Genomic DNA, 21,300 nt, shown 5'->3' with positions numbered 1-21,300 from the left:
GAGAGGCAGAGGCAGAGAGAGAAAGAGAGAGAGAGAGAGAGAGAGAGAGAGAGAGAGGTCTTCCATCCACTGGTTCACTCCCCAAATTGCCACAATGACCAGAGTTCAGCTGATCCTAAGCCAGGATACAGGAGCTCCTTTTGGGTCTCCCAAGTGGGTGTAGGGGCCCCAGGACCTTCTACTATTTTCCCAGACCATATCAGATAGCTGAATCATAATGGATCAGCTGGGACTCGAACCAGCACCCATAAAGGATGCTGGCACTGCAGGCAGTGGCTTTTCCTGCTACACCACAGCATTGGCCTGATGATATCATTCAACATCGTTGTTTGCCATTCTACTGAGTACATCATAGTATATCATTTTGTGTTAATTTGTGATATTGAGCATCTTTTCATGTGCTTAATTTCTATTGACATATCTTTATTTGGTGCAATATTTATTCAGATATTCTGATAATATTTCTGTTAATTAACATTATTTTGATGGTACAATAGTAAAAACATTCCCTTATTTAAAATCAGGAGCAAGGCAAGATTGCCTGCTATCACCAATTCCATGGAACATCGCATTGGAAGAATTGATTTGTTGTTGCTATAAACATGGGTCCTGGACATGTGATAGAGGCATAAGTGGGAAGAAAGGATGAGCCATTTAATTAAAAGCATGAGATAATTAGTTATCTAACACTTTAGATGGATCAGAAATTCCATTAATTTAATTTTCCATGAACTTTTTGAAGTACCTTCATGATTTCTAAAACAATGTTTTTAAGTATACAAATTAAAATTTGAATAAATGAAAATCTGTATCTTGATGTTAAATAAGAAGACTCAATATAGTATTGATGTATATTTTTTCTAAATTAATTAAAAAATTTAACAGAATCATAAAAATAAAACCTATTAACTTTGGATTATTTTTGGAACTGTTAAAGTTAGGTTTAAAATCCATTAAAGAATAATAAAAAATGGGATTTTTTTAAAGATCACTTTATTCTTTTTAAAGATTTATTTTATTTATTTGAAAGAGTCACAGAGAGAGGTAGAGAGAGAGAGAGAGAGAAAGAGGTCTTTCATCTGATGGTTCACTCCACAGATGGCCCCAACGGCCGGAGCTGAGCTTATCCAAAGTCAGGAGCCAGGAGCTTTTTCTGGATCTCCCACATGCATGAGTCCAAGGACTTGGGCCATCCTCAACTGTTGTCCCAAGCCATAGCAGAGAGCTGGATCGGAAGAGGAGCAGTCAGGACTAAAACCTGAGCCCATATGGGATGCCGGGGCTTCAGGCCAGGGCTTTAACTCACTGTACCACAGTGCAGGCCCCTAAATGCTCACTTTATTACTTTGTTCATGTTTACTTTAGATAATAGACTTTATATTATAAAACTGTTTCAGGCTCACAGCAAAGCTGAGAGGAAAGTACAGTGATTTCCCCTGTAGGCCATGCTCCCACAGGTGCACAGCCTCTCCCATTTTTAACATCCCACACCACAGTGGTGCATTTGTTGTCACTGAAGAACTTACATTGACACATTACATAAACTAAAGCCTACAGTTTATATGAGGGCTCACTCTGGGTGCTGAACATTCTATGGATTTTGAAAAATGCATAATGGTATTTATCCATTATAGTACCATGCAGTGTGGTTTTACTGCCCTAAAAATCCACTGTTCTCTGCCTATTTATACCCCACATCCCCAGAAAGAAAGTATTTTAAAATAGAAAGATAAAAAGTTATGGGGCATACTAAATCTGTCAAATATTAAGATTGCATTGATATGATCATTTTGGATTGGACTACAAAATAGACCCAGAGAACCATGCAAAGGGTGTAAATAAATGCACAGGATAATTTATAATCTGATGCAATCAGTTGTCATTGGATGGGAAATCCTAGCTTTTTATTTCACTCTTCTTCATAAAATGAATTTCAATTTTGTCAATAATTTAAATGTTAAAATTAAACCCATTGTCCATCCTGTAATGTCTAAAACAGTTCTATAAAAGTACTAGAAGAAAACAGAAGAGAGAAAACAGTGAGAGAGAGAGAGAGAGAGAGAGAGAGAGAGAGAGAGAGAGAAAGGTCTTCCTTTGCTGTTGGTTCACCCTCCAATGGCCACTGCGGCCGGTGCGCTGCAGCCGGCGCATTGCGCTGATCCAAAGGCAGGAGCCAGTGCTTCTCCTGGTCACCCATGGGGTGCAGGGCCCAAGCACTTGGGCCATCCTCCCCTGCACTCCCGGGCCACAGCACAGAGCTGGCCTAGACATAGTACTTTTAAGTCTAATTTCCTTAATATGTAAACTTTCTTGAAATCATTAATGAAGAACTTAATTTTAAATTACCAGAAAATGTGTATAGAGAGCAGAATGGGTAGTTTATAAAAACATTGACTCTGTCTCACTTTAATAAAATAAAAATTAATTTAAAGAATACTTTTTTCATCAGGTTTTTGAGAATCAAAAATTGTGTATACTGAGATGACAAGGGGTGGGCAGTAATTACTCTCAGTGGAAATGCAAATTGATAGGAAGTTGTCTTTTTTTAAAAAAAATTTATTTGACAGGTAGAGTTATAGACAGTGAGAGAGAGAGACAGAGAAAAAAGTCTTCCTCAGTTGGTTTATTCCCCAGATGGCCGCTACGGCTGGTGCTGCGCAGATCCGAAGCCAGGAGCCAGGTGCTTCCTCCTGGTCTCCCATGCGGGTGCAGTGGTTCAAGCACTTTGGGCCATCCTCCACTGCCCTCCCGGGCCACAACAGAGAGCTGGACTGGAAGAGGAGCAACCGGGACTAGAACGACGCCCATATGGGATGCTGTCGCCGCAGCAGAGGATTAACCAAGTGAGCCATGGCGCCGGCCAGAAAGTTGTCTTTGAGCACAGTTTGATATTCTTCAAATTCTTTATGTGTTTATTTTTAAAAAGAAACATCTGTTTCCAAGAATTTACACAATTTTATATGTTCCTTTGAACGTATGTCTTATATTAGTGGTAGCTTCAAAATAAGAAAAGAATGGGTACTATGTAAATGCTGACCAGTAGGTGATTGATTAAGCAAATATGATAGAGAGAATACCCTGAAATAGTCAAAAGAGTGAGGCAGAGACAAATGATCTTTTGAGAAAATAACTCCAAGAAATATTAATGAATGAGGACAATAACATGCAAAGAAATACCTAAAATATATCCCTTATATAAATACATTCAAGTTTTTCTGAAATGATTTATAAGAACCTAGGTTCAGTGATTGGATCTGCAGAAGTAGAAAATGGGTTGGAGAATAGGGAAATTGTTGACTTCAAATAGTATCTCCAGCAGTTCTTAAGTTTTTTACAATGTCACCTATGTGTTATTAAAATTCTTTAGTGAAAAATTAAATATCTTTAAAGATATTATGTGAAAGTAAAGAGATGAGATTTGTGTATATTTCTGATTGGTACTTGAGGGCTAATCTACTTTCTTTTTTTAAAAGATTTATTTATTTATTTGAATGCCAGAGTTAGAGAGAGGAGGAGAGGCAGAGAGAGAGAGAGAGAAGGAGAGAGAGAAAGAGAGAGAGGGGTCTTCCATCTGCTGGTTCACTCCCCTATTGGCCTAAATGGCCCAACTCTGGCCATTTAGGCCAAAGCCAGGAGCCAGGAGCTTCTTCCAGGTCTCCCATGAGGGTGCAGGGGCCCACGGACTTGGGCTATATTCTACTGCTTTCCTAGGCTGTAGCAGAGAGCTGGATGGGAAGTGGAGCAGCCGGGACTCAAACCCGTGCACGTATGGGATGCCAGCGCTGCAGGCGATGGCTTTACCTGCTACGCCACAGCGCCAGCCCCAGATCTACTTTCTTGAAATTCTCTGAACTTCTGCTTCAAATATAAACTGGCCTTGATTTGGGAATCTGTCGTTGGGTTGATTCATCTTGTTTCCAACTGTAGGACAGCATCCCACAACACCTACATTCCTGTGTGCTCCAATTGTTGTGACTTCTGGCTTTCTGGTAGACCTTGTCTCTCTGGGACCCTCCTCTTTTCAGCTGCACTTTTCCTTCCTTGCCTGTCTGGTTGTTTCCTAATTTTTTGCTAAGTCAGACAAATCACTTGCTTTTCTAGACTCCGGACTACTTGCTCAGTTACTGGTCCCATGTTTCCTTTCTCCTCTGCTGATTTGTAATGGAAAATTTGCTAGTGCTTGCCTTCTTGCTCTCTTGGGCTCTCTCATTCTCACAAGTCCTTCATCATCTTCTTCTTGGGACAAACATTGCTTTGCCTAAGGTTGAACACAGATTGAACTTGACTGGTAAAGGGAAACTACATGTAAAGAAAGCCAAAGCAGGGGGAAAACGAGACTTTTTCTTTGAAACGTTTAAGAGAAGGAATTTGTTAAAACGGAGGAGGAGAGAGTCACTGTTCAGATTGTAAAAGTTGATTATCTTCCTGGATCCTCGTGCCCTTGGTTGGGGTTGAAAAGATTCAAGGCTCACTAGAGCTTTATGTGTGTGAGTAGGACAGGGGCAAGTAGAAGGGGATGATTGAATGCCTTGGAATAAGAAGAGAAGTAAGGTATGAAAGTGGGAGGTTGGCAAAGGGTAGGACAATGAATGCTTGAAGAGAGGCTTCATGGCACAAGATTAGCAAAGATTGTCCTATGGATATTATAGAATTGAGGAAGAAACTGCATTCCGCAGGAGGAGCCAGCAGAGAGAAGACCCAGTCCTAGTTGCACTTAAGTGCAGCTAGTCCTCCTTATGTAAATGGATGTCATTTTCTGCCAGAATAACTTCAGGAGCTTGTCCCAGATAACAGGAGAACCTTTCTGCTATTGCTCTCTCGAGTTCTCCATGCTGCACAGAAGTGGATCATGCCACAAGGCTGTTTTTGAAAATTAATATTGAATAATCTTTTTGAACACCTAAAGCATAGATAACAGAAGTAAAAATAGATAAATTGGGCTACATCAAAATTTAAAGCATCTGTGCATCATAAATAAATAACTTCTGTAACTCAGCAACCACAAAACAAGTAAGTGGACATCTGGCCTAATGGTTAAGGTGTCAGATAAGATGTTGGCATCCCGCATGGAAGTACCTGGGTTCAGTGCCCAACTATGACTCATGATTCCAGCTTCCTGCTCTTGCAGATCCTGGCAGGCAACAGGGATGGCTCAATGATTGTGTTCCTGCCACCCATGTGCAGGACCTGCACTGAATTGCTATTTTCTGTCTTCAGCCTTGCCCAGCCCCAGTTGTTGCAGACATTTGGGGAGTAAACCCACCAAAGGGGAGCTACCTCTGTCTGTTTCTCTGTATCTTTGCCCCTCAAGAAATAAATGAAAAAAATGGAGGTAAGAAGGCAAACTACATCTATATGAAGTCCGTGAGAGAATGGATATTGAGAATTTTCCTTTAAAATAAACAAATAAGTGAATTTAAATATCAATAAAGGACTGAGTACACATTTCTCCAAAGAAGATATGCAATTAGACAAAATACAGGTGAATAGGTATTCAGCATCAGTAAAAATTAGGGAGATGGCAATCAAAAATCATGAAGGGATACATCCATTAGGATGGCTACTATAAAAGAACAGAAAATAATATGTGTGAGTTAGGGTGTAGAGACTGGAACTGACAAAGACTCACTCCTTGACCAGGTTTGTCTGATTCCTGAGTCTTCTTCTCAACCAAGACTCAACTTTTGGGCACCTATGTTCATTTGACTCTGCCCAGTTTGAGCAGGAATCCTCTGCTCAATATCTGATCATTATTAACAACTGATGAAATTTCTCACTCTCCAGTATCCCCCTGGTCTGCCTTCAGTAAGAATGCTGTCAAGTTGGTTTTGCCAGAATTCCACCTTTAACCCTGATGTTTTCTCTTAGTAATTTTGTATCCTTTGACCTCTCATTGTGCTCCTTGGTTATTTATTTGTTTATTTATTTATTTATTTATTTTTTTGACAGGCAGAGTGGACAGTGAGAGAGAGAGACAGAGAGAAAGGTCTTCCTTTTGCTGTTTGTTCACCCTCCAAGGGCCGCCACAGCCGGTGCGCTGCAGCCGGCGCACCGCGCCTATTCGATGGCAGGAGCCAGGTGCTATCCTGGTCTCCCATGGGGTGCAGGACCCAAGTACTTGGGCCATCCTCCACTGCACTCCCTGGCCACAGCAGAGAGCTGGCCTGGAAGAAGGGCAAGCGGGACAGAATCCGGTGCCCGACCGGGACTAGAACCTGGTGTGCCGGCGCCGCTAGGCGGAAGATTAGCCTATTGAGCCGCGGCGCCGGCCTGTGCTCCTTGGTTATTAATCCCAACTTTCTCATTCTGTATTTGCTTTTTTGTTTGTTTTTTAAACACTTTATAAAAATGCTTTTTTGAGCCAGTGCCGCGGCTCACTTGGGTAATCCTCCACCTGTGGTGCTGGAACCCCGGGTTCTAGTCCTGGTTGGGGCGCCAGATTCTGTCCCAGTTGTTCCTCTTCCAGTAGCGGCCATTTGGGGCGTGAACTAATGGAAAGGAAGCTCTTTCTCTCTCTCATTGTCTAACTCTGCCTGTCCCCCCAAAAATACTTTTTTGAGATCTCTTTATTTGAAAAGCAGAATTTACACACACACACACACACACAGAGAGAGAGAGAGAGAGAGAGAGAATGAATCTTCCATCCACTGGCTCACTCCCCAAATGGCTGCAATGGCTGGAGGTGGGCCAGGCTGAAGCCAGGAAGCAGGAACTTCTCCCAGGTCTCCCATATAGGTGGCAGGGCCCAGGCAATTGGTCTATCATCTGTTGCTTTCCCAGATGCATTTACAGGGAGCTGGGAAGGAACTGGAGCAGCTGAGACTTAAAAAAGTGCCTATATGGGATGCCAACGTTGCAGGTGGCAGCTTTACCAGCTATGCCACAATGCTGGCCCCGTTTTGTATTTGGAGTTAAGCCCGTTTCCAAACTGAGACCTCTTTTCCTCTATTCTGACAATTCCCGAAGAAAATCTATTTCTACCATTTTATTGTGAGCCTCAGTTTCTTTAACAGAACTCTTCTGAACTATTGGTGGGAATGCAAAATGGTGCATTCTCTGTGAATAATATGGGGATTCCTCTCAAAGTTAAACAGAATTACCCCATAATTCACTGATTCTGCTGCTGGATACATGCCCAAAATAATAAAAAGCACTTTCAAAGAGGCATCTGTGCTTCTTGTTCATAGCAGCATTATTTACAATAGTCAAAAGGTGGAAGCTACCTAAGTGCACATCAATGAGTGAAAGGAGAAATCAAAGTGTGGTAATATACAATGGGACATTAGACAATCTCTTTTTTTGACAGGCAGAGTTAGACCGTGAGAGAGAGAGACAGAGAGAAAGGTCTTCCTTTCCATTGGTTCAGCCCCCAAATGGCCGATATGGCCGGCGCGCTGTGCTGATCCGAAGCCAGGAGCCAGGTGCTTCCTCCTGGTCTCCCATGCAGATGCAGGGCCCAAGCACTTGGGCCATCCTCCACTGCCTTCCCGGGCCACAGCAGAGAGCTGGCCTGGAAGAGGAGCAACCGGGACAGAATCCGGTGCTGCAACCGGAACTAGAACCTGGGGTGCCGGCACTGCAGGCAGATGATTAGCCAAATGAGCTGTGGCGCCGGCCTAGACAGTCTTAAAAATAAATGAAACTCTGGCAATGCTACCACCTATATGAACCTTCAGGATATCATGTTAATTAGGCTAAATTAGTCTAATGACAAATTAACCAATACTGTATGTTTCTACATACATGAGGTACCTAGAGTAGTCACACAGAGAGAAAGTAGAAGGGTGATTAACAGGGTCTAGAGGAGAGAAGGATTGGGAGAATAACTGTTGTAAAGTGCTACAGTTTTGCAAGATGAAAAGAGCTGGAGATTGAGGACACAGCAGTGTGAGTACACTTAACACTAATGATCATATATGTAAACATGGTCAGATGGTAAATTTTTTGCATACATTACCAGGATTAAAGTAAGAAACAAAAAATGAAAAAATGAATGAAATTGCCCAATTAATGTTCCTAGGCTTACTGCTATGTCCATATGACTTGACTGAAAAAAAGGAAAGACCTCCTGTTTACTTAGGACAAGGCAGACACAGATACTCCCAATTCCAATTCTTGCTTCAAAAATGATTAGCTGCAGTGTTTCTCTCCAGTGATCAACTTGCACAAGATAACACCTTCTTTACTTGAATCAACTTTGTACAGGCTTCTTCCTTTCTACAGATCCTGGAACTTGACCTGTCTTTGTGTTTCAAGCAAGTATTGGAATACGAAACAGCTGCTCCTCAACAAACCTTCCTGAAAATTGACTGCCCACAGAGAAATGCAGTCCCTGACCAACTTTCAGTCATACCACCTGTTTGTAGTTTTCTCCATTGCTAGTTCTTGCTAATTTTGTTTATCTCTGTAAAAGAAAAGCCATTTCTACTTGACTTTTAAGAAACTTGTAGATACTGCTATTGAAATGGTCTCCATATTACAATAGAATTTTGAGCAAAGTCTCTCGTTACTTAAGTACGTTTGTTTTTGACACTGACAAATTATAGCAATAATGTTTGCCCCATTGATCATATAGAATATAGTGAAAAGTTACTTTATGCATGAATTGTTTATAAATAGTAGGTAGCACATATAATTGGAATATACACATCTAGTTGTATAGTATATATATATATAAGTATTCTAGCTATCATTATAATATTGTCCTAGAGTAATATATTTTCCTTGTATATATTTTCATTTAAATTTGACATATAGTAATTGTACATATTTATGGGGTACAGTATGCTACTTCAATTCATGTCATAATTAAAGCATAGTAATTAACATATCTACTGTGTTATTTTAGAGATGTATCCTTTTTTGCATTGGAAAAATTTAAACTGCTCTCACGGTGGGCATTTAGTTTCATGATTAAGACGTCAGTTGAGATGCTCACATCCTGCCTTGGAGTACCTGTGTTCAATTCCCAGCTCTGCCTCCTAACTTTATACTAATGCTTCCATTTAGAGAGAATAGTGATGGCTTAAGTGGAAGCCACCCATGTGGGAGAGCCAGACTGGGCTCAAAAATTCTTGGCTTAGACCCAGCCAAGTTCTGGATGCTGCAGTCATTTGCAGAGTAATCCACAGGTAGGAGCTCTCTCTCTCTCTCTCTCTATCTCTCTCTCTGTCTCCCTGTCTCTTAAAAAGTAAACAAAAATTTCAATATCCTCTTACTAGTTATTTTGAAGTATTCAGTTAATTGTTGCTAACCATAGCTATCCTACTGTGCTATAGAACATTCAGCTGCATCCTGCAAGCATCCTCTATCCATCCTTCTCTCCTCCACACTCTTCCCAGGATCTGGCAACTGCTGCTCTATTCTTTACTTCTTGGAGGTCAACATTTTGCCTTCCAGGTAGAAGTGAAAACACGTAGTATTTGTGTTTCTGTCTCTATTTCACTTAACATATTGGTATTTAGTTCCATCCATGTTGCTGCAAATGGCAAAATTTCATTATATTTATGGATGGATGATACTTCATATATACCACATTTTCTTTATCCAGTCATGTGTTGGTAGAAATCTAAGTTGACTCCATATTTTGACTATTACTGCAAATGTTGCAACAACTGTGGAAATTCAGCCATCTCTTCCAAATAATTCATTTCAGTTCCTCTGGGTATGTAATCAGTAGTGGGATGGCTGAAATTTTTTTTGTCTGCAAACAGGGATGATTTGTTCTTTTCCTTTCCTATTTGGATGACTGCTATTTCTTTTGTCCTACTGCTTTGGCTATGACTTTTAATACATATGGAATATGGTGATGAAAGTGGACACCCTTATCTTCGTCGTTATATTATAGAAAATGATTTAGGTTAGAGTTTTGTTATATATATATATATATATATATATATATATATATATATAGACCTTATGGTGTATACATACATTCCTTTTATACCTCATCTTTTGAGTTTTTATTTTTAAATCAAGAAGAGATATTGAATTTTATTTAATTCTTTACCTGCATCTATTGAGGTGGTCATAACTTTCTTGTCCTTCATTCTTTTTAATATTTTTTTATTTTCATTTGTTAAAGTATCTTGAATACCTTCTCCCTCTATAACTCCAACTTTCATATAAATAAGTAAATTAAAAAAAATCTCTTTGGGGCCTCTGCCTGCAGTGCCAGCATCCCATATGGGCTCTGGTTCATGTCCTGGCTGCTGCTCTTCTGATCCAGTTCTCTGCTTATGGATGAGGAAATCAGTAGAAGATGGCCCAGTGCTTGGGCCCCTGCACCCACATAGGAGACCAGGAAGAAGCTCCTGGCTCCTGGCTTTGGATCAGTTCAGCTCCAGCCATTGCAGCTATGTGGGAAGTGAATTGGTAGATAGAAGACCTTTCTCTCTCTCTCTCTCTCTCTCTCTCTCTCTCTCTCCATCTGTAACCACCTCTCAAATAAATAAATAAAATCTTTTTTTAAAAAAAAACTCTATTTGTTTCACTGATAGTTTGTATTTTCTTTTAGTCTGTATCTCATTTATGTCTACTCTGATCTTTGTTATTTTTTAAAAAAGATTTATTTTATATATTTGAAAGGCAGAGAGTAGGAGGGAGGGGGGAGAGAGATAGGGAGAGAGATAGAGATAGATAGATAGAGAGAGAGAGTGAGAGGTCTTCCATCTGCTGTTTCACTACCCAAATGGCCACAACAGCCAGGGAGTGGCTAAGATTTGAACCTGTACTAATATAAGATGTTGGTATCGCAGAGGGCAGCTTAACACACTAGGTCACAACACTGGACCCGAGGAAGTGATTTTCCATCCACTGCTTTACTTCCCAAATGGCCTCAACACCCATGGCTGGGCCAGGCTGAAGCTTGGAGCCTAAAACTTCATCCAAGTCTCCCACAAAGGTGGCAGGAGCCTCAGCCCTGGGTCATCATTCTACCTTCCCACATGCATCACCAGGTAGTTGGATCAGATATGGAGCAGTTAGGACTGCAACCATCATTCCAATATTGGATGCTGGAGTAGCAGGCAACAGCTTTGCCCATTTCACCACAACACTACCCCCAGAGTTAAGCAGTGGCTTAACCCAATGTACCACAATATTAGCTCCGGATTTTTGCTATTACTTTGCTTCTATTAATTTTGGGTTTTGGGGCCAGTGCTGTGGTGCAGGGGGTTAAGCTGCCATCTGCAGTACCAGCATCCCATTTGGACACCTTTAGAAGTCCTGGCTGCTCCACTTCCAGTGCATCTTTCTGCTAATGTGCCTGGGAAAGCAGCAGAGGATGGCCCTAGTCTCTGGGTCCCTGCACCCATGTGGGAGACCAGGATGAAGTTCCTGGCTCCAGGGGCTAAGTTTTTGCAGCCATTTGTGGAGTGAACCAGCAGATGGAAGATCTCTCTCTCTGTCTCTCTGTCTCTCTCTGTCTCTCCCTCTCTCTGTATTTCTGACTTTAAAATAAATAGGTAAATCTTTTTTTAAAGATTTATTTATTAATTTGAAAGTCAGAGTTACACAGAGAGAGGAGAGGAACAGAGAGAGAGAGAGAGAGAGACAGAGAGAGAGAGAGGTGAGGTGTCTTCCATCTGCTGGTTCACTTCCCAGATGGTCACAAGGCTGGAGCTGCGCCAATCCGAAGCCAGGAGCCAGGAGCTTCTTCCAGGTCTCCTATGCGGATGCAGGGCCCCATGGACTTGGGCCATCTTCTACTGCTTTCCCAGGCCATAGCAGAGAGCTATGGGATGCCAGTGCTTCAGGCCAGGGCGTTAACCTGCTGCGCCACAGCACTGGGCCCTAAATAGGTAAATCTTTAAAAAAAAAATAAAATAAAATTTTGGATTTAGTTTGTTCTGGCTTTCCACTTCAATGAGTTGCATTTTGAGACTTTTTATTTGAAACTTTTATGGTTTTAAAAAATTTTCTTATTTTTGAAATGCAGGCATTTATTGTCATAAGTACTGACTTCAAGGTATACCTTATGCTGTGTTTTCATTTTCATTTGTTTCAATAAATTTCTAACTTCCCTTTAGATTCCTTCATTGTTCTATTGGTCATATAAGAAAATGTTATTTAATTTCCATATATTCGTACAATTTCTAAAATTCCTCTCATTGAGGTCAGAAAAATATATGCTATGTTTTTAAGTTTTCTGAATTTATTGGGACTTTTTTTATGGCCTAACATCTTGTCTATCCTGGAGAACATTCCATGTGCTGATTAAAAAACAGTGTGTATTCTATAGTGTTGGATGAAATATTCTGTATTTGTCTGAGAGGTTCATTTGGTTTGGTGTGTGTGTGCGTGTGTGTGTATGTGTGTGTATGTTTCAATAGAATCTCATGTGATCAAACTCAGATTTTTTTAAACAATTTATTTATTTTTAAATATTTGAAAGGAAGGGAGAGAGAAAGAGATCTTCCATGTACTGATTCACTCCTCAAATGCCCACAACAGTCAGGTCTGGGCTGGGTTGAGCCAGGAATCAGGAACTGTATCTGGGTCCCCCGCAAAGTGGCAGTGGATGAAGTACTTGAGCGGTCATCTGCATCCTCCCACACACAGTAGCAGGAAGCTAGAATCAACGTGGAGGCAACACTGGATCCCAGGCACTCCGATATTGTGTGTGGGTGCCAAGTGTAGGCTTACCTCACTGTGCTGCAACTTCTGGTTGCTTTATGGGGAGCAAGTTAGGGTAAGCCACTCAGAAAAGCCTGCTCATCTGTTTCATGGGAATTGTGATGACTGGGTAGGGTCAGATGTTTTCTTCCTTGGGCCTCTGTGTGCTAAGCCTCTCCTGATAGACTGCCTAAGCTATGTTCTGGTGCCAAGGGTTGATTGCTGGACCCATAGGGGTGTTTCTGGGGAAACAGGAAGGTGAATAGAGTCAGTGTGCCTTGCTTTCAAATGATCTGTAGGGACACCTGACCCCTTTCTGGAGGACTGTGCAGGCTCAGGTGGTCATAGTGGACACTCTAGGTGTTTCCTTGTGCCATGGCAGAGTGGGCAGGGACCCCTGCATGGGTTTGCACCACTGAGTCTGTGGATGACTGGGAGAAGGGCTGCTTCACAGGACTCTGGATGGATGGAGTCTTAAGATGGTGCCGCAAGAGGCTCAGTGGGAGAGGGCACAACATGGACTGGACTTTTTCTCTGGGGCAGTGTGTTACCCAGCAGCTTCCCTAATGGCACTCAAAGCCTATAAGGGCAGAAGAATTCTTCATCAGTAAATGCTTCTAGGGGTCTAGAGTGTGAGTGGGACCCACCAGGGGCTTCCTGCTTATCCTCTCCCCAGCAAGTAAAGTTTCCTTGGTTTGAGGTTGGTCTCGAGATAGATATAAATAGGTGCTGTGGGCTTCATTCCCTTCTTTATAAGGTGCCTGTGTGTCTTTGTGCTTTGCAATAAATCTGTCACTCCACTTCAGTCTGATGCTGAGTCTCAAATACTCCAGTGAGGCAGCTGTTGGTTTTTCCTTGTTTGGTCCTGTGTTGTGGAGAGAAGTGTGCTAAGCACTTCTACTCAGCCACCATGTCCCTAGTACTTATAATTCTCCTTTATAAATATTTTGTAGGTAAAATTGCTATTAAGGGCTATCAGGTAACACTTTTCAACTGGAATTTTAGTTCAAGAAACACTATGTTGAAAACACCTGTATAGGTGATATAAAGTTAGGCTAAATGATTTGAATTTTTGTATGACATTTTAAGTTGTAATTTTTGTGTTTTAACTCCACGGAACTATGAATTGAGAATGAAAACAAGTGCTCTTTGCAGTAAAAGTCAGTACTTATGGGGCCTGCGCTATGGCATAGTGGATTAAACTCATAGCCTGCGGTGCTGGCATCCCACATGGGCACTGGTTCGAGTCCCAGCTGCTCCACTTCCGATGCAGCTTTCTGCTACGGCCCTGCAAAAGCAGTGGAAGATGGTCCAAATCTGGGTCGCTGCACCTGCGTGAGAGACCCAGAATAAGTTCCAGGCTTCTGGTTTTGGATCAGTGCAACTGCAGCCATTGTGGCCATTAAGGGAGTGAACCAGTGGATAGAAGACCTCTCTCCCTCTCTCTCTCTCTCTCTCTCTCACTGTCTCTCTGCCAATGTCTCTCTGTAACTCTGCCTTTCAAATACAATAACAAAGCTTTTTTTAAAAAAAGTCAATACTTAATAACTGTAAGCAGTGCCTGTTAAAAGCATTCTTTTTAAATTTACAGTATTTTAAATGATTAATTTTTGTAATTTTTGAAAATTATATATTTATTAATTATTTTCTTTCTTTGAAAGGCAGGGAGACACACATAGAGTGAAACTAGGAGACAAAAAAGATAAAGAGAACAGATATCTTCCATTTACTGCTTCACTCCCCAAGGACCAGCTTGAAGCTCAAGCCCTTAACTCAAAAAGAGTCTCACACAGAGGTGGTAGGGACCTAACTACTTGAGGCATTACTGGTCCTTTCCTGGGGAACAGACCCGGAAAGTGCAATTGGGAACACAGAGGGAGTTCAAACCCAGGTGCTGATATGGGATGTGGTGTCACAAGCAGTATCTTAACTGCTGCACCAAACGTCAGATCCTCCTTTTGGCTTTCTTTTTAACTTTTATTTAATAAATATAAATTTCCAAAGTACAGTTTATGGATTACAATGGATTCTTCCCCCTCATAACTTCCCTCCCACCCGCAACCATCCCATCTCCAGCTCCCTCTCCCATTCCATTCACTTCAAGTTTCATTTTCAATTCTCTTTGTATACAGAAGATCAATTTAGTATATGTTAAGTAAAGATTTCAAGTTTGCACCCACACCGAAACACAAAGTGTAAAATAATGCTTGAGTAATAGTTAAAGCATTAATTCACATTGTACAACACATTAAGGACAGAGACCCTACATGAGGAGTAAGTGCACAGTGACTCCTGTTGTTAACTTAACAAGTTGACACTCTTGTTTATGGCATCAGTAATCACCCTAGGTTCTTGTTATGAGTTGCCAAGGCTATGGAGGCCTATTGAGTTCGCCAACTCCGATCTTATTTAGAAAAGGTCATAGTCAAAGTGAAAGTTCTCTCCTCCCTTCAGAGAAAAGTACCTCCTTCTTTGATGGCCAGTTCTTTCTGCTGGGATCACACTCACAGAGATCTTTCATTTAGGTGTTTTTTTTTTTTTTTTTTTTTTTTTTTTTTTGCCAGAGTGTCTTGGCTTTCCATGCCTGAAATACTCTCATGGGCTTTTCAGTTGGATCCAAATGCCTTAAGGGCTGATTCTGAGGCCAGCGTGCCGTTTAGGACATCTGCCATTCTATGAGTCTGCTGTGTATTTTGCTTCCCATGTTGGATCGTTCTCTCCTTATTATTTCTTCAGTTACTATTAGCAGACAGTAGTCTTGTTTATGTGATCTCTTTGACTTTAGACCTATCACTATGATATGTGAACTGAAATTGATCACTTGGACTAGTGAGACATGCCACCTTGATGGGATTGAATTGGAATCCCCTGGCACGTTTCTAACTCTACCATTTGGGACAAGTCCGATTGAGCATGTCCCAAATTGTACCTCTCCTCCCTCTCTTATTCCCACTCATATTTAACAGGGATCACTTTTCAGTTAAATTTAAATGCCTAAGAATAATTGTGTGTTAATTACAGAGTTCAACCAGTAGTATTAAGTAGAACAAAAAGAAAACACTAAAAAGGATAAAGTATTAAATTGCTCATCAACAGTCAGGACAAGGGCTGATCAAGTCACAGTTTCTCATAGTGTCCTTTTCACTTCAACAGGTTTCCTTTTTGGTGCTCGCTTAGTTGTGACCGATCAGGGAGAACATATGATATTTGTCCCTTTGGGACTGGCTTAATTCACTCAGCATGATGTTTTCCAGATTCCTCCATTTTGTTGCAAATGACCAGATTTCATTGTTTTTTACTGTTGTATAGTATTCTATAGAGTACATATCCCATAATTTCTTTATCCAGTCTACAGTTGATGGGCATTTAGGTTGATTCCGGGTCTTAGCTATTGTGAATTGAGCAGTAGTAAACATTAAGGTGCAGACTGCTTTTTTTGTTTGCCAATTTAATTTCCTTTGAGTAAATTCCAAGGAGTGGGATGGCTGGGTTGTCTGGTAGGGTTATATTCAGGTTTCTGAGGAATCTCAAAACTGACTTCCATAGTGGCTTTACCAATTTGCAATCCCACCAACAGTGGTTAGTGTCCCTTTTTCCCCACATCCTTGCCAGCATCTGTTGTTGGTAGATTTCTGAATGTGAGCCATTCTAACAGGGGTGAGGTGAAACCTCATTGTGGTTTTGATTTGCATGTCCTTGATGGTTAGTGATCTTGAACATTTTTTCATGTGCCTGTTGGCCATTTGGATTTCCTCTTTTGAAAAATGTCTATTGAGGTCCTTGGCCCATCTTTTAAGTGGGTTGTTTGTTTTGTTGTTGTGGATTTCTTGATCTCTTTGTAGATTCTTGTTATTAATTAATTAATTAATTAATTGTTGCATAATTTGCAAATATTTTCTCCCATTCTATCAGTTGCCTCTTCACTTTCTTGACTGTTTCCTTTGCAGTACAGAAACTTCTCAATTTGATGCAATCCCAATAGTTATTTTTGGCTTTGACTGCTTGTGTTTCCAGGGTCTTTTCCAAGAAGTCTTTGCCTGTGGCTATATGTTTCAGGGTTTCTCCAATGTTCTCTAATAATTTGATGATGTCAGTTCATAGATTTAGATCTTTAATCATGTTGAGTTGATTTTTGTGTAAGGTGTAAGGTAGAGGTCTTGCTTCATGCTTCTGCATGTGGAAATCCAGTTTTACTAGCACCATTTATTGAATAGACTGTCCTTACTCCAGGGATTGATTTTGGATCCTTGATCAAATATAAGTTGGCTGTAGATGTTTGGATTGATTTCTGGTGTTTCTATTCTGTTTCATTGGTCTATCCATCTGTTTCTGTACCAGTATCATGCTGTTTTGATAACAACTGTCCTGTAGTATGTCCTGAAATCTGGTATTGTGGTGCTTCTGGCTTTGTTTTTGTTTTACAAAATTGCTTTAGCTATTCGAGGTCTCCTGTGTCTCCATATGAATTTCAGCATCATTTTTTTCCAGATCTGAGAAGAATGTCTTTGTTATTTTGATTGGTATCGCATTGAATCTATAAATCGCTTTTGGGAGAATGGACATTTTGATGATATTGATTCTTCCAATCCATGAGCATGGAAGATTTTTCCATTTTTTGGTATCCTCCTCTATTTCTTTCTTAAGATTTTGTAATTCTCATCATAGAGTTCTTTAACAATTTTGGTTAAGTTTATTCCAAGGTATTTGATTGTTTTTATGGCTATTGTGGATGTGATGGATCTTAAAAGTTCTTTCTTAGCTGTGGTATTGCCTGTGTATAGAAAGGCTGTTGATTTTTGTGCATTGATTTTATATCTTGCTAATTTTCCAAACTCTGCTATGAGTTCCAATAGTCTCTTAGTAGAGTTCTTTGGATTCCCTAAATAATCATATCATCTGCAAAGAGGGATAGTTTGACTTCTTCCTTCCCAATTTGTATCCCTTTAATTTCTTTTTCTTGCCTAATGGCTCTGGCTAAAACTTCCAGAACTATATTGAATAGCAGTGGAGAGAGTGGGCATCCCTGCCTGGTACCAGATCTCGGTGGAAATGCTTCCAGCTTTTCCCCAATCAATGGGATACTGGCCATGGTTTTTCATAAATTGCTTTGATTGTATTAAGGAATATTCCTTCTATACCCAATTTGCTTAGAGTTTTCATCATTTTATCATTCAAGCATTTTATCGAATGCTTTCTTTGTCTATTGAGATAATCATATGGTTTTTCTTCTGCAGTCTGTTAATGTGGTGTATCACGTTAATTGTTTTGCAAACATTGAACCATCCCTGCATACCAGGGATAAATTCCACTTGGTCTGGGTGGATGATCTTCCTGATGTGTTGTTGTATTCTATTGGCCAGAATTTTATTGAGGATTTTTGCATCTATGTTCATCAGGGATATTGGTCTGTAATTTTCTTTCAATTCTGCATCTTTTTCTGGCTTAGGAATTAAGGTGATGCTGGCTTCATAGAAAGAATTTGGAGGATTCCCTCTCTTTTGATTGTTCTGTATAGTTTGAGAAGAATTGGAGTTAGTTCTTCTTTAAATGTGTGGTAAAATTCAGCAGTGAAATCATCTGGTCCTGGGCTTTTCTTTGTTGGGAGGGCCTTTATGACTGTTTCAATTTCTGTGTCAGTTATGGGTCTGTTTAGGTTTTCTGTATCTTCCTGGTTCAATTTATGTAGGTTGTATGTGTCCAGGAATCTATCCATTTCTGATCAATTTCCCTGTTTGCTGGCATACAAGTCCTTGTAGTAATTTCTGATGATTTTTTTATTTCTGTAGTGTATGTTGCTACATTTCCTTTTTCATCTCTGATTTTATTGATTAGGGTATTTTCTCTCTTTTTTATAGTTAGTTGGTCCAATGATGTGTCAATTTTGTTTATTTTTTTTTAAAAAAAAGCTCTTCATTTGGCTGATTTTTTGTAATTTTTTTTGGATTCAATCCTATTGATTTCTTCTCTGATTTTCATTATTTCTCTTCTCCTACTAGATTTGGGTGTGGTTTGCTGCAGTTTTTCTAGATCCTTGAGATGCATTGAAAGCTCATTTATTTGGTGCCTTTCCAATTTCTTGATGTGAGCACCTATTGCTATAAACTTTCCTCTTAACACTGCTTTTGCTGTATCCCATAAGTTTTGATATGTTGTGCTGTTATCCTCATTTACTTCCAGAAAAGTTTTTGATTTCTCTTTTGATTTCTTCTGTGACCTAGTGTTCATTCAGGAGCATGTTGTTCAGTCTCCATATGTTTGCATATGCTCTAGGGATTCCTGAGTTGCTAATTTCCACCTTCATTCTGCTGTGGTCTGAGAAGCTGCATGGTATGAACCTAATTCTTTTGAATTTGCTGAGACTTGCTTTATGGCCTAGTATGTGGTCAATCCTAGAGAAGGCTCCATGCACTGCTGCGAAGAATGTAAATTCTTTAATTGTAGGATGAAAAGCTGTGTAGGTATCTGTTAGATCTATTTGGGCTATAGTGTCGATTAAATCTGCTATTTCCTTGTTGATCTTCTGTCCAGTTGATCCGTCTATTTCTGAGAGTGGAGTATTGAAGTTCCCCAGTATTATTGTATTGGAGTCTAAGTCTCACTTTAAGTCCCTTAACAAATCTTTTAAATAGACTGGTGCCCTGCAATTGGGTGCATATACATTGATAATCGTTATATCTTCCTGTTGAATTGATCCCCTAATCATTATGTACTGCCCCTCTTTGTCTCTCTTAACAGTTTTTGTGTTAAAGTTTATTTTGTCTGATATTAATATGGCGACACCTGCTTTTTTTTTGGTTTCTGTTGGCATGGAATATCTTTTTCCAACTTTTTACTTTCAGTCTGCATGCATCTTTGTTAGAAAGATGTGTTTCTTTTAAGCCACAAATTGATGGGTTTTGTTCCTTAACCCATTCAGCCAATCTGTGTCTTTTAACTGGGGTCTTGAGGCCATTAACATTCAATGTGACTACTGATAAGCAGTGAATTTGCCCTGGCATTTTCCTAAAGATATTTCTAATATATGCTTTGAACTTCATGTGATCTTCTACTGGGAGGTTTTCTTCCTTTACCTTCTTGCATATTGATGGTTGTGTTCTTTGTTTCTGTGTGTAAGACATCTTTAAGCATCTTTTGCAGGACTGGACGAGTGGAGACAAATTCTTTAAATTTCTGTTTGCTATGAAAAGTCTTTATTTCACCTAATTCACAAATGAGAGCTTTGCAAGATATAATATTCTGGGCTGGTAGTTTTTCTCTCTTAGTACCTGGGCTATATCTCGCCATTCCCTCCTAGCCTGTGGGGTTTCTGATGAGAAGTCTGCTCTGAGTCTAATTGGAGATCCTCTGAGAGTAATCTGATGTTTCTCTCTTGCACATTTTAGAATCTTTTATTTATGTTTTACTGTGGTGAGTTTAATTACAATGTGTCGTGGTGGGTATCTCTTTTGGTCATGTTTATTGGGGATTCTATGAGCTTCCTGTACATGGATGTCTCTGTCCTTCTCCAAACCCATAAAGTTTTCTTCTAGTATCTCACTAAAAAGGCCTTCTAATTGGTTTTTAAGCTACAATTGTATGCAGGCCTTCTGTCAGAATTCCACATGGGGAAATTTTGATAAAACAATAATCACAAAGTTTAACTGAACCAAAGTTCTTACTGAACACAGCCATTGATCTAGCTTAGGACTTTTAAGATCAAATCTGAATGTTTTCTTTACTTGGTGTAAAGAGAGGCCCATTGTGGATTTTTCCTTTCTGTCATCCTTTTAATACACCTTTCTTTTAACTGCTACCTTTTTACTGAGGAGGATACGGTCCTCTCCTTTCATTAGATTTGGTATCTAGAAAAATAGAGGGTCTGTGTTTCTTAAGTCGTTGTAATTTTTGATTAAAATTTCCAGCCATCCAGTCACTCATTTATTGAGCCCTGGGTGGAAGGATTGTGAGATGGTCCTATATAGAAATACTTATGGGGATGGTGCTGTGATATGGAAGGTTAAGCAGCTGCTTGTAGCACGGACATCCTATATGAACACCCGTTGAGTCCTGGCTGCTTCTCTTCCTATCCAGCTCCCTGCTAATGATCCTGGGAAAGCAGTAGAAGATGGCTCGAGTCCTTGATACTCACGTGATAGAGCTGGAAGAAACTCTTGTCTCCTGGCTTTGGCCTGAACATTTGGGGAGTGAACTAGTGGATCAAAGATTTTCTCTCTCTCTCTCTCTCTCTCTCTTTCACTCTCTCTCTCTGTATCCTTGATTTTCAAATAAATAAAAACCATTTTTTAAAAGGAGAGAAAAGGTGAAAGTACAATAATACATTTTTAAAAAGAAAGAAATGCTTACACAGTTATTTCATATTGTTTCCAAACTAGTCCTGAATCAACCAGAGTATTTCAATTCCACAGTCATCCACTCCCACCACTATCCGTGTGTTTGACTGACTTTGTTTTTTCTTGACACTTTTGCATATTCTTAGGTGAGATGAGAATGAATTTCAGGGGTGATGGGCATCCTTCCTCCTCCTTCCCAATTATGTGTTGGTCCTTGCTCCCCGAACTTCTAAACTCATTCATGTATTGAACTGATTATATGCAGACAGAATTGATGGACCTTTCTGGAAAATCAGCTAAAATCATCTTTTTACTGTAGACTTGGATGTCATTGACCAAAATAAACTAGTGACCA

This window comes from Lepus europaeus, chromosome 4 (genome assembly GCF_033115175.1).
Source record: "Lepus europaeus isolate LE1 chromosome 4, mLepTim1.pri, whole genome shotgun sequence".
Lineage (NCBI taxonomy): Eukaryota > Metazoa > Chordata > Mammalia > Lagomorpha > Leporidae > Lepus > Lepus europaeus.
Note: the sequence above shows the minus strand (reverse complement) of the source record.